Here is a 13,657-nt window from a genome sequence, read left to right on the forward strand (position 1 = left end):
TCCCCTCTCCCTGCTTGTTCATACATGGCAGTGGGAGACTACGTTCGTGATGGACTAGCACCTGAGAATTCATAGTTTTATGACTAGATTTAAGAGTGATTACAACATTCGTTTCGCACCCCTCGGTTCATTGTATATAGACCCTTCCACCTCGGGTATCTTCGTTCGTAGTTTATTGATCTTGTCGTGTCTCTATACACTATGTAGGTCCTAGTGTTCCTGCCACGTTCATGCTCTCCATATTTTAGTGGAAATGTCGCTTATTCTATGTATTGCCATGTACTATATTGTGCCTACGTTAGTGTCTGCCGTTTATAATCTACTTAACAGGTAACACTGTGGCTGAGCATCATGAATTCTTACGCGCAACTTCTGGTCCGCTGACTACCGCTACCGCCTCTACCTGCAGCCGGACCTCCTGCCTCCAGTTGTGCAGACATTTAGCTAGTTAGTCATGATGCTCCATGGATAGCTTAGTTTAAGGATTATATTTAAGAATTGTACTCATTATTCATGCATGTCCGAGACGGTGTTGGACGTCTCAAAACTTGTTTGTTTACGGCCACTATAGGTAAATCACTGTATATAACGTTAGTTAGGTACACGCCCAAGGGTTTTCAAATTTTTTCAAGCAGATCGCCGAGGACGCCGATGATAGCGTGCCGAGCGGTGTTGGACGCCAGTTAGTCGCCCATGGACATACACATAGGGTGACCTAATACCCTCTTAAGCTAAACAACTTAATAAGTATCAACAACGTGTCAGCAGATTTGAATGCAATCTACTCTGCTGCAGACCACAGACCTCAGACACACCCCGGGCATCAGAGCGTCTACACGCGCTCCCTTACACACTCTACAAGCAAGTTCGTGGCCCGTGTAGAAGATAAAATATATATATATATATTTATAATAAAACTAAGAAAAAGCAGTGGACGTTTGGTACTCCAATTCCTGCCCACAACCTAATCATTCTACAACGACATCAACCGATGTTACATATTTACTTATGATGGTTGTCTTATAGCCATTGCATCCTTCAATATCTGGGATTACCATTTTGTTGATCCTTCAATTTGATTTTTTCGGCCTACAGAGTTAGTTTCCCCTCTTCCTTCTCTCTTCCTTCTCTCCTACTAAATGAAAATCCTGAGAGAACACTTGCATTGGTTTCGACATCACAAAATTTTATTTCTGTAAGTGTACTTACATCCGGAATATCTGAGTGTGTGTGTGTGTTCCCTGAGCTCATTTTTCTTTGTAATCTCATCTGTCTTTGTTTACATTTCCTTAAATCGCACCTCCTACTTTTCCTTTTTTAATTTCTCCCACATTTTGTTTTTGTTTTTTGAGTAGGTGTGTGACGGAAGGGTATATAGTATTTGTTGGGGAAGAGAGCTGTTTGTTAGCTATTTGTTTTTGAGTTTTTGTTAGCTATTTGTTAGAGTGAATAGAGTTTTTAGGATAAGGAGAAGTAGTTAGGATATGTGGGGGGGGGGGGGGGTTAGAATGAGATCAGTATATATGATGTGGTCTGAGAGGATGGTCGAGTAGAGGGTGTGGCTAGGGGCTGGTGGATGGTTATTTGAATTTGGAAGTGTATGATGGATAGTCGGGGTAGATTGAAAGGCATGATGGGAAAGAAGTAGATGGGATCGAGGTGGGAGGGAGAATAGTTGAAGAACACTTAAGGGACGGGGCTAGCTGGCGATTGGAAGGGGGGGGGGGGGCGGGGAGCATGGAAGGTAGATCTGTGTATGATTGGACTATTGGGCAGGAGGAGGAGGGGAGGAGGGGTGGGTGGGGGTAGACGTGTGTGTAGAAAGGGCGGGGTTGTTGAATGATTTACGCTGCTGTTGTGGTTAGCCCTGAGGGTGCAGAGCTGGGGCACGTGTGCTCCCCCATTCACCCCCCCACTCCCCCCATCCCCCTCCTCCTCGCCGTCTGCTCCTTCCTTGTCTCTGATGCTGCAGTTCTCGTGCTTCTTTGTGTGGGCGTTTGGGTGTGTTTTTTTGTATGTGTGTTTTTATGCATTTGGATGTGTCAGCCTGCGTTATGGTGTGTATGTTTGCTTGTGTTTTGATGTGCTTGAGGAGTGATCATTTTCGTGTGTTTGGATGGACTCCAGTGCCTTTACATGCACTTGGGAATATTGATGAGCGTTGTGTGCTTGCAGGATACGTCTGGAGGATTGCTTGGTGTGTTTGACATATCTGGTATGCGACTGCATGAGTCTGAGTGTGTAGTGATGCATAATTAGCACCTTGGGTGTGTATTAAGCACGTTGCAGAGTCTCTGCAACTGCTGTCATAACGTGCAAGATTTTCCACTTTTCTTCAGCTCTTCCTTCTCCTGTGCTTCTGTCCATCATCTTTACGAAAAAGAAAAGAGAAAAATGATTAGGATTATTTGTGCTAGGCCGCATGTTTGTACTTTGCATAAATGCATGCAACAATGATGAATTGCAATGCAGTTCGTACCCTCCGACCCTCAAGATGCCACCCAGGCTCGTACGCTGCCCCTCTTTCTCTCTTCCCCCCCCCCTCCCGTCCCCCCTCACACTACGTCCCTCACACCCTCCCTCTCCCTTCCCTCTGCCTCTTCTCCGTGTCTCTGTCTCTCTCTCTCTCTGTCTCTCCACCTCACACACACTGTTCCCCTTACGTTCTCCTTCCCCCTCCCTTCCCTCTCCCTTCCCTCTCCCGCCCCCTCCCCAAGCACAAGGAACACTGCAGAGGCTAGAAAGTGCAACACAGGCCCCGGCGTTGCAAGCCCTTCATGCCAATCACACCCTTGCAACACTGGACTATTTTCTCTGAGGCAGGTGTGGCCTCGTCCCTCCCTGAAGCTCCCGCTCGCTTTGCCTAATACTATCATCATATACCTCACATTTTGCACCCACTCAACCAATTCGTTAAGAATACGACGTATTAGCAAAATTTTCAGCAAATATATTGACGTTTTCTATGCGTGGCTTCGATGGGCGTGTTGCCTGGGTTGGGGATTTTTTAGTTAGTCCAAACAGCTGTGTTTTTTACGGAGTGAAAGGCAACGAGATAGATCTCATCGTAACCCATTTTCTCAATTCCGTTACTTCGTTACAAACGCAACTGTTACCCCTGACCAGCAACACAGAAATCCAAGTAACTTTACTTACACCCTTTTGAGGACACTGCAGAGAAAACGTAAGTATTATGGTGCTTTAATTTTCAACTAATCCGTCGTATTTTAAGCGGATTGGTGGATTCCGTAAAAAAAAAGACAGTTTAGTCAGTTTTAGATCTGTTCCAGATTTTTAGTTATATGGTTAACAGATTTTGATAGTGTTTTTAATTATTTAGTTTTTGTTGTATGTATGTTGGCTCTGAAGATGTGTGTACTTACTTAGTTGTGCTTGAGGAGGTTGAATTTCGGCTCTTTGGTTCCGCCTCTCAACCGTCATTTAACTGATGTACAAATTCCTGAGCCTACTGGGCTCTATCATACCTACATTTGAAACTGTGTATGGAGTCAGCCTCCACCACATCACTGCCTAATACATTCCACCTGTTAACTACTCTGACACTGAAGCAAAAGTTCTTTCTAACGTCCCTGTGACTCACTTGGGTACTCGGTTTCCACCATTTGTGTGTATTTACTATTTGTAATATTTGTATTTACTATCTAGGTCTGTAGAATCGAGTTATTTAGCTCTTGGACCCCGCCTTTCTAACCAATCTGTTTTTCCTCTATTATATCTAGAACATATATCTCTCTCTAACACACACACACACACATCCCCAGGAAGCATTCCGTAGCAGCGGTCTAACTCTCAGGTACCTATTTACTGCTAGGTGAACGCTACTTAATGCTACTTACACCAGGGTGAAAGAAACTCTGCCTATTTGCTTCCGCCTCCGCTGGGAATCGAACCTGGACCATTAGGACTACGATCCCCGAGTGCTGTCCACCCAGCCGCGAGGCCCCCGCTGTGTGTATTCACCTAGTTGTATTCACCTAGTTGTGCTTGCAGGGGTTGAGCTCTGCTCTTTTGGCCCGCCTCTCAACTGCCAATCAACTGTGCTTACTACTACCTTTTTTTCCACACACCACACACACACACCAGGAAGCAGCCCGTGACAGCTGACTAACTCTCAGGTACCTATTTACTGCTAGGTAACAGGGGCAAAGGGTGAAAGAAAATCTGCACATCTTTTATTGCCGGCGCCCGGGATTGAATCCGGGACCACAGGATCACGTGTACAGTGTGCTGTCCGCTCGGCAACCGGCTCCCCCCATATTATATGTCCATTTGTCGTGACCAGGATTCGAACCTGGGTTATTGCGGCCACAACGCAATGCACTAACCACTATACGATCACGGCCATCTTGGTATGGTGTGTGTGTGTGTATAAGCCATACTCTAACACTGGCACTACTGGCAATTGTTAAAGTAATTCAGACATGGAAACGTATCAAAGATCACACACATTACCTTAAGACCTCTGTCTCTCCATCCGGTGGATTGACTCTGTCTCTCCCTGGCTGTGTGATGTTCTTCACAGACCCGCTCTGGACCCTGGTGTCCGGCACTCTCTCTGGCTAATTCTCCTACAGGACCATATATACACCCCAAAAGGGGGAGGGGGAGATTTGCTGTTGCTACCTACACCGAAGATGCAAGAGGTCGGGCCACACGTGCCCAAACACTCAAGAATTTTTTCATTAGGCTTGTTTGGCATTCACCATACACTCTTCAAGAGAACAATTATTAATTACGGGTGTGGCTGACCTCTGACCTGGCTAAAAGGGGGAGATCCATGGATGTTTACACATAAGAATCTGGAGTCTAATTCCATTGCAATGTTTGACAAGAGTATCATGAAATATTACATACTTGAAACTAGCTGACTAGGACTAACCCGGAATTTTTAATCAACATACAAGATGATCCAGAGGTCATCTGGGCTGACTTCTTGGACAAGGCTTCCCTTTGTGTGACCTCTGGGGGGGGGGGTCATAGGTGTTACAACAGTGGTAACAGGTAGATTGTGTTACATGGTAGCAGGTGTGGTAGCCTCTGAACTGTCAATCAACAGGTATACATGTTCCTGAGCCTATTGAGATTTATCATATCTACACTTGAAACTGTGTATGGAGTCAGCCTCCACCACATCTCTTCCTAATGCATTCCATTTGTCAACCACTCTGACACTGAAAAAGTTCTTTCTAATATCTCTGTGGCTCATTTGGGCACTCAGTTTCCACCTGTGTCCCCTAGTGCGTATGCCCCTTGTGTTAAATAGCCTGTCTTCATCAACCCTGTCGATTCCCTTAAGTGTGTACTTACCAAGTTGTACTCACCTAGTTGTGTCTGCAGGATCGAGCACTGACTCTTGGATCCCGCCTTTCGAGCATCGGTTGTTTACAGCAATGACTCCTGTCCCATTTCCCTATCATACCTGGTTTTAAAATTATGAATAGTATTTGCTTCCACAACCTGTTCCTGAAGTGCATTCCATTTTCCCACTACTCTCACGCTAAAAGAAAACTTCCTAACATCTCTGTGACTCATCTGAGTTTCCAGCTTCCATCCGTGTCCCCTCGTTCTGTTACTATTCCGTGTGAACATTTCGTCTATGTCCACTCTGTCAATCCCTCTGAGTATCTTATACGTTCCTATCATGTCCCCCCTCTCGCTTTTTCTTTCTAGTGTCGTAAGGCACAGTTCCCTCAGGCGCTCCTCATACTTCATGCCTCGTAGCTCTGGGACGAGTCTCGTTGCAAACCTCTGAACCTTTTCCAGTTTCATTATATGCTTCTTCAGATGGGGACTCCATGATGAGGCGGCATACTCTAAGACTGGCCCTCACGTAGGCAGTGTAAAGCGACCTAAATGCCTCCTTACTTAGGTTTCTGAATGATGTTCTAACTTTTGCCAGTGTAGAGTACGCTGCTGTCGTTATCCTATTTATATGTGCCTCAGGAGATAGATTAGGTGTTACGTCCACCCCCAGGTCTCTTTCACGCGTCGTCACAGGTAGGCTGTTCCCCTTCATTGTGTACTGTCCCTTTGGTCTCCTATCTCCTAGTCCTATTTCCATAACTTTACATTTGCTCGTGTTGAACTGCAGTAGCCATTTCTCTGACCATCTCTGCAACCTGTTCAGGTCCTCTTGGAGGATCCTGCATTCCTCATCTGTCACAACTCTTCTCATCAACTTTGCGTCATCCGCAAACATCCACAAACATGTGTGTGTGTGTGTGTGTGTGTGTGTGTGTGTGTGTGTGTGTGTGTGTGTGTGTGTGTGTGTGTGTGTGTGTGTGTGTGTGTGTGTGTGTGTGTGTGTTTTCTGTTTAATAAACCAAAATACAAGTGTGTGTCCAAGGCCAGATGGTTGTGATTAGCTTCACTCAATTATTGGAGGTACACTGTGAAAACATCAATTCCACGGGAACTCTCACAATATCATTCCGACTCGACTCTGAAGTCTTCTTATTATGTAACCATAACATAACCTTTACATGCGGATCGTGAGAAATGGGTGGTGTGAGCGTTTTTCTTCAAACTTTATGAAAATGATGGTAATGTCCAGTGAAGTGTGTTAATAAACCATATATGAGTGAAGTGTTCTTATAGGGTTTTAGCTATATTGTAGGAGAGAGAGAGAGAGAGAGAGAGAGAGAGAGAGAGAGAGAGAGAGAGAGAGAGAGAGAGAGAGAGAGAGAGAGAGAGAGAGAGAGAGAGAGAGAGAGAGAGAGAGAGAGAGAGAGAGAGAGAGAGAGAGAGAGAGAGAGAGAGAGAGAGAGAGAGAGAGAGAGAGAGAGAGAGAGAGAGAGAGAGAGCGAGAGAGAGAGAGAGAGAGAGAGAGAGAGAGAGAGAGAGAGAGAGAGAGAGAGCGAGAGAGAGAGAGAGAGAGAGAGAGAGAGAGAGAGAGAGAGAGAGAGAGAGAGAGAGAGAGAGAGAGAGAGAGAGAGAGAGAGAGAGAGAGAGAGAGAGAGAGAGAGAGAGAGAGAGAGAGAGAGAGAGAGAGAGAGAGAGAGAGAGAGAGAGAGAGAGAGAGAGAGAGCGAGCGAGCGAGCGAGCGAGCGAGCGAGCGAGCGAGCGAGCGAGAGAGAGAGAGAGAGAGAGAGAGAGAGAGAGAGAGAGAGAGAGAGAGAGAGAGAGAGAGAGAGAGAGAGAGAGAGAGAGAGAGAGAGAGAGAGAGAGAGAGAGAGAGAGAGAGAGAGAGAGAGAGAGAGAGAGAGAGAGAGAGAGAGAGAGAGAGAGAGAGAGAGAGAGAGAGAGAGAGAGAGAGAGAGAGAGAGAGAGAGAGAGAGAGAGAGAGAGAGAGAGAGAGAGAGAGAGAGAGAGAGAGAGAGAGAGAGAGAGAGAGAGAGAGAGAGAGAGAGGAGAGAGAGAGAGAGAGAGAGAGAGAGAGAGAGAGAGAGAGAGAGAGAGAGAGAGAGAGAGAGAGAGAGAGAGAGAGAGAGAGAGAGAGAGAGAGAGAGAGAGAGAGAGAGAGAGAGAGAGAGAGAGAGAGAGAGAGAGAGAGAGAGAGAGAGAGAGAGAGAGAGAGAGAGAGAGAGAGAGAGAGAGAGAGAGAGAGAGAGAGAGAGAGAGAGAGAGAGAGAGAGAGAGAGAGAGAGAGAGAGAGAGAGAGAGAGAGAGAGAGAGAGAGAGAGAGAGAGAGAGAGAGAGAGAGAGAGAGAGAGAGAGAGAGAGAGAGAGAGAGAGAGAGAGAGAGAGAGAGAGAGAGAGAGAGAGAGAGAGAGAGAGAGAGAGAGAGAGAGAGAGAGAGAGAGAGAGAGAGAGAGAGAGAGAGAGAGAGAGAGAGAGAGAGAGAGAGAGAGAGAGAGAGAGAGAGAGAGAGAGAGAGAGAGAGAGAGAGAGAGAGAGAGAGAGAGAGAGAGAGAGAGAGAGAGAGAGAGAGAGAGAGAGAGAGAGAGAGAGAGAGAGAGAGAGAGAGAGAGAGAGAGAGAGAGAGAGAGAGAGAGAGAGAGAGAGAGAGAGAGAGAGAGAGAGAGAGAGAGAGAGAGAGAGAGAGAGAGAGAGAGAGAGAGAGAGAGAGAGAGGAGAGAGAGAGAGAGAGAGAGAGAGAGAGAGAGAGAGAGAGAGAGAGAGAGAGAGAGAGAGAGAGAGAGAGAGAGAGAGAGAGAGAGAGAGAGAGAGAGAGAGAGAGAGAGAGAGAGAGAGAGAGAGAGAGAGAGAGAGAGAGAGAGAGAGAGAGAGAGAGAGAGAGAGAGAGAGAGAGAGAGAGAGAGAGAGAGAGAGAGAGAGAGAGAGAGAGAGAGAGAGAGAGAGAGAGAGAGAGAGAGAGAGAGAGAGAGAGAGAGAGAGAGAGAGAGAGAGAGAGAGAGAGAGAGAGAGAGAGAGAGGAGAGAGAGAGAGAGAGAGAGAGAGAGAGAGAGAGAGAGAGAGAGAGAGAGAGAGAGAGAGAGAGAGAGAGAGAGAGAGAGAGAGAGAGAGAGAGAGAGAGAGAGAGAGAGAGAGAGAGAGAGAGAGAGAGAGAGAGAGAGAGAGAGAGAGAGAGAGAGAAGGGGGATCAGTCCTCCCTTACATGTAGCGTTTACCATACAACAATACATTATGAATGTAAGTGTGTAAATCTTTATATCTCAAGCGGTAGGTGTATTCCCCTTTGTATATATCCAGAGAGTTGACAATATTTGTTTTTAATGCAAAATTAGGTCTAATTGCATGTTCTGTTCCAGCCAGCATAGGCTTACATTTGGAACATGTTCCAGAGAGCATAAACCAGCCTTAAAATTTTGTTCTAAGGCTGCATTTTTGTCGTTAGAGACTGCATAGACCTACTTTAGGTTTCTCTTATTTCCAGCATAGGAGTGCTTTAGGGGTTTTCCTCCAGTCAGCATTAGCCTACCTTAGGTTTCTGTTCCAGCCATCGTAGGCCTACTTTAAAGTTCAGTTCCAGCCAGCATGAGCCTATTTTATAGTTCCGTGTCAATGAGCACTTGTTGAGAACAGGGAGTTGGTGTTATTGTGCAATTGTAGAGTAATATTGAGCACTGGTTGAGAACCGGTAGAATATAAGTGCATTATTGAGCAACTGTTGATATCAGTGAGTACATATAGGTATTACTGAGCGCTTGTAGATGGTAGTTAGTGTATGAGGGGTGTTAGTGAGCAGTTATATAGGACCGTTAGTATATAGGAGTGTTAGAGAGCACTTCTTGAGCAGTTATATAGGACCGTTAGTATATAGGGGTGTTAGAGAGCACTTCTTGAGCAGTTATATAGGACCGTTAGTATATAGGGGTGTTAGTAAGCTCTGAGTGAGGGTAGACGAGGGGAAACCTGGCCTGACCATCTGGGATTCACTTCCGGTGATACTGTAATTAGCGCTCGAATTAGCCCTTATTACCGGAAGTCTCATGTCCGCTTACGTGAGACAAGTCTTAATTACTCTCTAAACAGTCTTAATTGGTCGGTTTCCCCCAGAGGTGATGAAGGTCTTTGTATGCGTCTGTGTCTGGGCTTGTCCGTGCGTCTGTGTCTGGGCTTGTCCGTGCGTCTGTGTCTGGGGCTTGTCCGTGCGTCTGTGTCTGGGCTTGTCCGTGCGTCTGTGTCTGGGCTTGTCCGTGCGTCTGTGTCTGGGCTTGTCCGTGCGTCTGTGTCTGGGCTTGTCCGTGCGTCTGTGTCTGGGCTTGTCCGTGCGTCTGTGTCTGGGGCTTGTCCGTGCGTCTGTGTCTGGGCTTGTCCGTGCGTCTGTGTCTGGGCTTGTCCGTGCGTCTGTGTCTGGGCTTGTCCGTGCGTCTGTGTCTGGGCTTGTCCGTGCGTCTGTGTCTGGGGCTTGTCCGTGCGTCTGTGTCTGGGCTTGTCCGTGCGTCTGTGTCTGGGGCTTGTCCGTGCGTCTGCGTCCGGGGCTTGTCCGTGGTATTGCTGGGTAGTGGATATATGCGTCTGTTCGTGAATCAGTTCGTAGCTGTGCAGGTTCGTGCGACAGGAAAACTCCGTCAGAGTACTTGACTTGTGTGAAGCAAAGTGTGACGCAACTAAGAGTTGTTTACCGGGCAAGACTGTGCTAACCTCACTATGGTATGGGTACCCGCCCACAGGATGGGTATCGCTAGTTACAGTCACGACTGTAACTAGCTCATCACGACTGTAACTAATTCATTATGACCGTAACTAGCTCATCACGACTGTAACTTGCTCATCACGACTGTAACTTGCTCATCACGACTGTAACTTGCTCATCACGACTGTAACTTGCTCAGCACGACTGTAACTTGCTCATCACGACTGTAACTTGCTCATCACGACTGTAACTTGTTCATCAAGACAGTAACTAAATGAATTTGAGGTTCAGTCCCTGAGCCCACTATGTGCCTCTGTAACCCTTTACATTACTTCCCACAGGATGGGTATGGGGTCCACTACCACCCACAGGATGGGTATGGGGTCCACTACCACCCACAGGATGGGTTTTGGGTCCACTACCACCCACAGGATGGGTATGGGGTCCACTACCACCCACAGGATGGGTATGGGGTCCACTACCACCCACAGGATGGGTATGGGGTCCACTACCACCCACAGAATGGGTATGGGGTTCACTACCACCGACAGGATAGGTATGGGGTCTACTACCCCCCACAGGATGGGTATGGGGCCCACTACCACCCACAGGATGGGTATGGGGTCCACTGCCACCCACAGGATGGGTATGGGGTGTACTACCGCCATACCCATCCTGTGGTCAGTAATGTTAATGGAGTGCAAGTTTTCTCTTTACAAAGTTGACACATTGTGTACTCGACATTTGGGTTTTGAGAAAGCTGCCAGATACATCTATATCCCAGGCGTATTCTGGTCACTATAACATCACATTGCCGAGTTCATATTCTATTAGTCCCATATGTGAATGTCTCCTCACGATATCTATCATAATATTTAATGCTACAATTTTCAGGTCTTTGTGAATTTGTTAGGTCTGTGAGATCTTCATTAGATATTTGTTTAAGTATTCTCTTTGTCACTGCTAATAAAACATCCATATCAATTTCTACCACTGGTTTTCTATCAGTGACTATTTTCTGGGTGTCACTACTATGTGCGTTCAATGCCAGGAGTGCACTCTGCGAGTCACAGTATATAAATCCACTGCCTTTGTCTTTTAGAAATTCAGTGGCAAGGTATATGCCTGCAAGTTGGGTTTGAGTTGTACTTGCCCAGTCATTGACGCGCTTCATTGCTGTATGTACGAGAGAAGATTGTTCAAATATATTGCATGCACATCCGGTACATCGTCCACCTTCTTCTACAGAGCCGTCGGTATAGCACTGATACACGTCGTTACCCATACTCTGAGTACTCTCAGTGATGCTTTTCAGTGTTGTTTTAATAAAGTAGAGTGCACACCATCTTTGTTGGGCGCATTTACAAAATGAACTGATAGATCCCAGTTATCCTAAGGAGTCATTGGTTGATTAATTAATAATTGAGTTGTTACATATTTAATATTTTGATGGAGTTGGCTACCCTGTAGAACCAAAATGCATATATGTATATATATGTATATATGTGTGTATGTATGTGTATAAAGTATATGTGGAAGCTGATCAGAATTACATTTCACCTTTGTAAATGCACATTAATGACACTATGTAAAAGACACATCAACCACTTTATGTAGGGAAGGGAAGGGAATCAGGAGTAGCGCCAAGCCATTGCGATTATATAGCACTGGGAAGGAAGTCAGGATAAGGATTTGGGATGGGACGAGATAAAGAATGGTACCCAGCACTTGGACGGTCGGGTATTGAACGCCGACTTGCATAACGCAAGACCGTCTTCTACCGTCCAGCCCAAGTGGTTGGACGCCACTTTATGTAGGGCAGAAGTAACTCTGTGTATCTATGTATTTATGTCTATAGGTTATATTAGCATTTTAAAAGCACTACAATCACCTTCTGTGGTTGTTCAATAAATTCCTAATCTATATGTTTAACACATCTCTAACCCTGTCCATGGAGGACAGAAGAAAATGTTTATATGTTGGTTAGCATTGTAAATGTGTGGCCACGTCTGTGGTAGAAAATAATAATAAAAAATAACGCTTCACTCACATAACACAAATACAAGTGGCTTATCAAAAGGACCAAAAACCTAACCTAACCCAGACCTATTCATACACATAACTATAAAATATGTATATTTATTCAATTCGATAAATTATAGTTTTTGTAAACACAATTCAATAAATTCACAAATGATCAAATGAATCAGCCAATACTTGGACAAGCATTGGCTGAAATTTTATCGGTGACCCCCAGCTTAGACGACCACAGCCTGAGGATGGGTTGGGGACGACCCCAGCTAAGACTACCACAGCCTGATGATGGGTTGAGGGACGACCCCAGCTAAGGCGACCCCAGCTAGAGGATGGGTTGGGGACGACCCCAGCTAAGACGACCACAACCTGAGTACAGATTACATAAAACGAATCACAGATAAAGCTTTACAATCATAAACAAAGAGATGAGCCAATGTTTATGAGGACGCTACTAATCTGGCTTCGACTTCGCAAGCGACACTTTATCTGTTCTTATAACGCATCTTGACCCAGCTTAACAAGCATCAGGACAAACACTCTTTTCCAAGTGGCAGGAGGAGGGGGGGGGTGGAAACGTCTTCCACGATCATATCCAAGTGGCTGGGGGGGGGGGCCGAAACTTAGGTTCTGATGTTGACCAGACCACACACTAGAAGGTGAAGGGACGACGACGTTTCGGTCCGTCCTGGACTGTTCTCAAGTCGATTGTGTTCCGATCACTGGCAAGTCTCAAGACTGATCGAAACGTTGTGTTCATCTATAAACTGCATTTCCTCACCCACAACAGCTTTATTTACATGATAGTAAATACTCCTCCTCTTTCATTTATCTCTCCTTAAAACAAACCTGTCTTAAAAAACAAATAAGAAAACACAGTCACTTGCCGTGACCAGGATTCGAACCTGGGTTATTGCGGCCACAACGCAATGTACTAACCACTATACGATCACGGCCACCGACGACTGCTTATTAGCGAGTGGAAATTAAAGATATTTATTAGAATGTTGAGTTCAATCCACCCAAAGTTGCCTGTATGGAATTGCAATGGTGACACTTCGTAATACACCAGTATTGTGAGGGGTAGTGTTTCACTGTGTGTCCCAGCCACAGTGGTGTCCCAGCCACAGTGGTGTCCCAGCCACAGTGGTGTCCCAGCCACAGTGGTGTCCCAGCCACAGTGGTGTCCCAGCCACAGTGGTGTCCCAGCCACAGTGGTGTCCCAGCCACAGTGGTGTCCCAGCCACTGTGGTGTCCCAGCCACAGTGGCGTCCCAACCACAGTGGCGTCCCAGCCACAGTGGTGTCCCAGCCACAGTGGCGTCCCAACCACAGTGGTGTCCCAGCCACAGTGGTGTCCCAGCCACAATGGTGTCCCAGCCACAGTGGCGTCCCAACCAGCCTGGACGTCCGGAGCAGGGCTTCGGTTCCCACGGTAATAACAGGCTTGTGGATAATGCATTTTAAGATTAATATATTTCTCTTGTCTGGTAGGCTGTCTACCTGGCCAAGGGGGGGGGAGGGGGGTGAAGGCCGCGTACCTGGCCAGCCTGGGGGGTGGGGGGAAGGGGGGGGGGAATAGCAGAGGGATTGGGATAGAAAGGGAAGGAAGTAGGTAGAGAGG

The 13,657-nt window shown here is 46.5% G+C and overlaps 2 non-coding genes across 2 annotated transcripts; both read right to left on the reverse strand.

Moving 5' to 3' along the window:
* Positions 1-4,291: 4,291 nt before the first annotated feature.
* TRNAH-GUG (transfer RNA histidin (anticodon GUG)) lies at positions 4,292-4,363 on the reverse strand. Its single transcript has one exon. It is a non-coding gene; the product is annotated as a tRNA-His (tRNA).
* Positions 4,364-12,918: 8,555 nt separating this feature from the next.
* TRNAH-GUG (transfer RNA histidin (anticodon GUG)) lies at positions 12,919-12,990 on the reverse strand. The gene has a single exon. It is a non-coding gene; the product is annotated as a tRNA-His (tRNA).
* Between the last annotated feature and the right edge of the window lie 667 nt (positions 12,991-13,657).

Source organism: Procambarus clarkii, chromosome 40 (assembly GCF_040958095.1).
Source record: "Procambarus clarkii isolate CNS0578487 chromosome 40, FALCON_Pclarkii_2.0, whole genome shotgun sequence".
NCBI classification, from domain to species: Eukaryota; Metazoa; Arthropoda; class Malacostraca; order Decapoda; family Cambaridae; genus Procambarus; species Procambarus clarkii.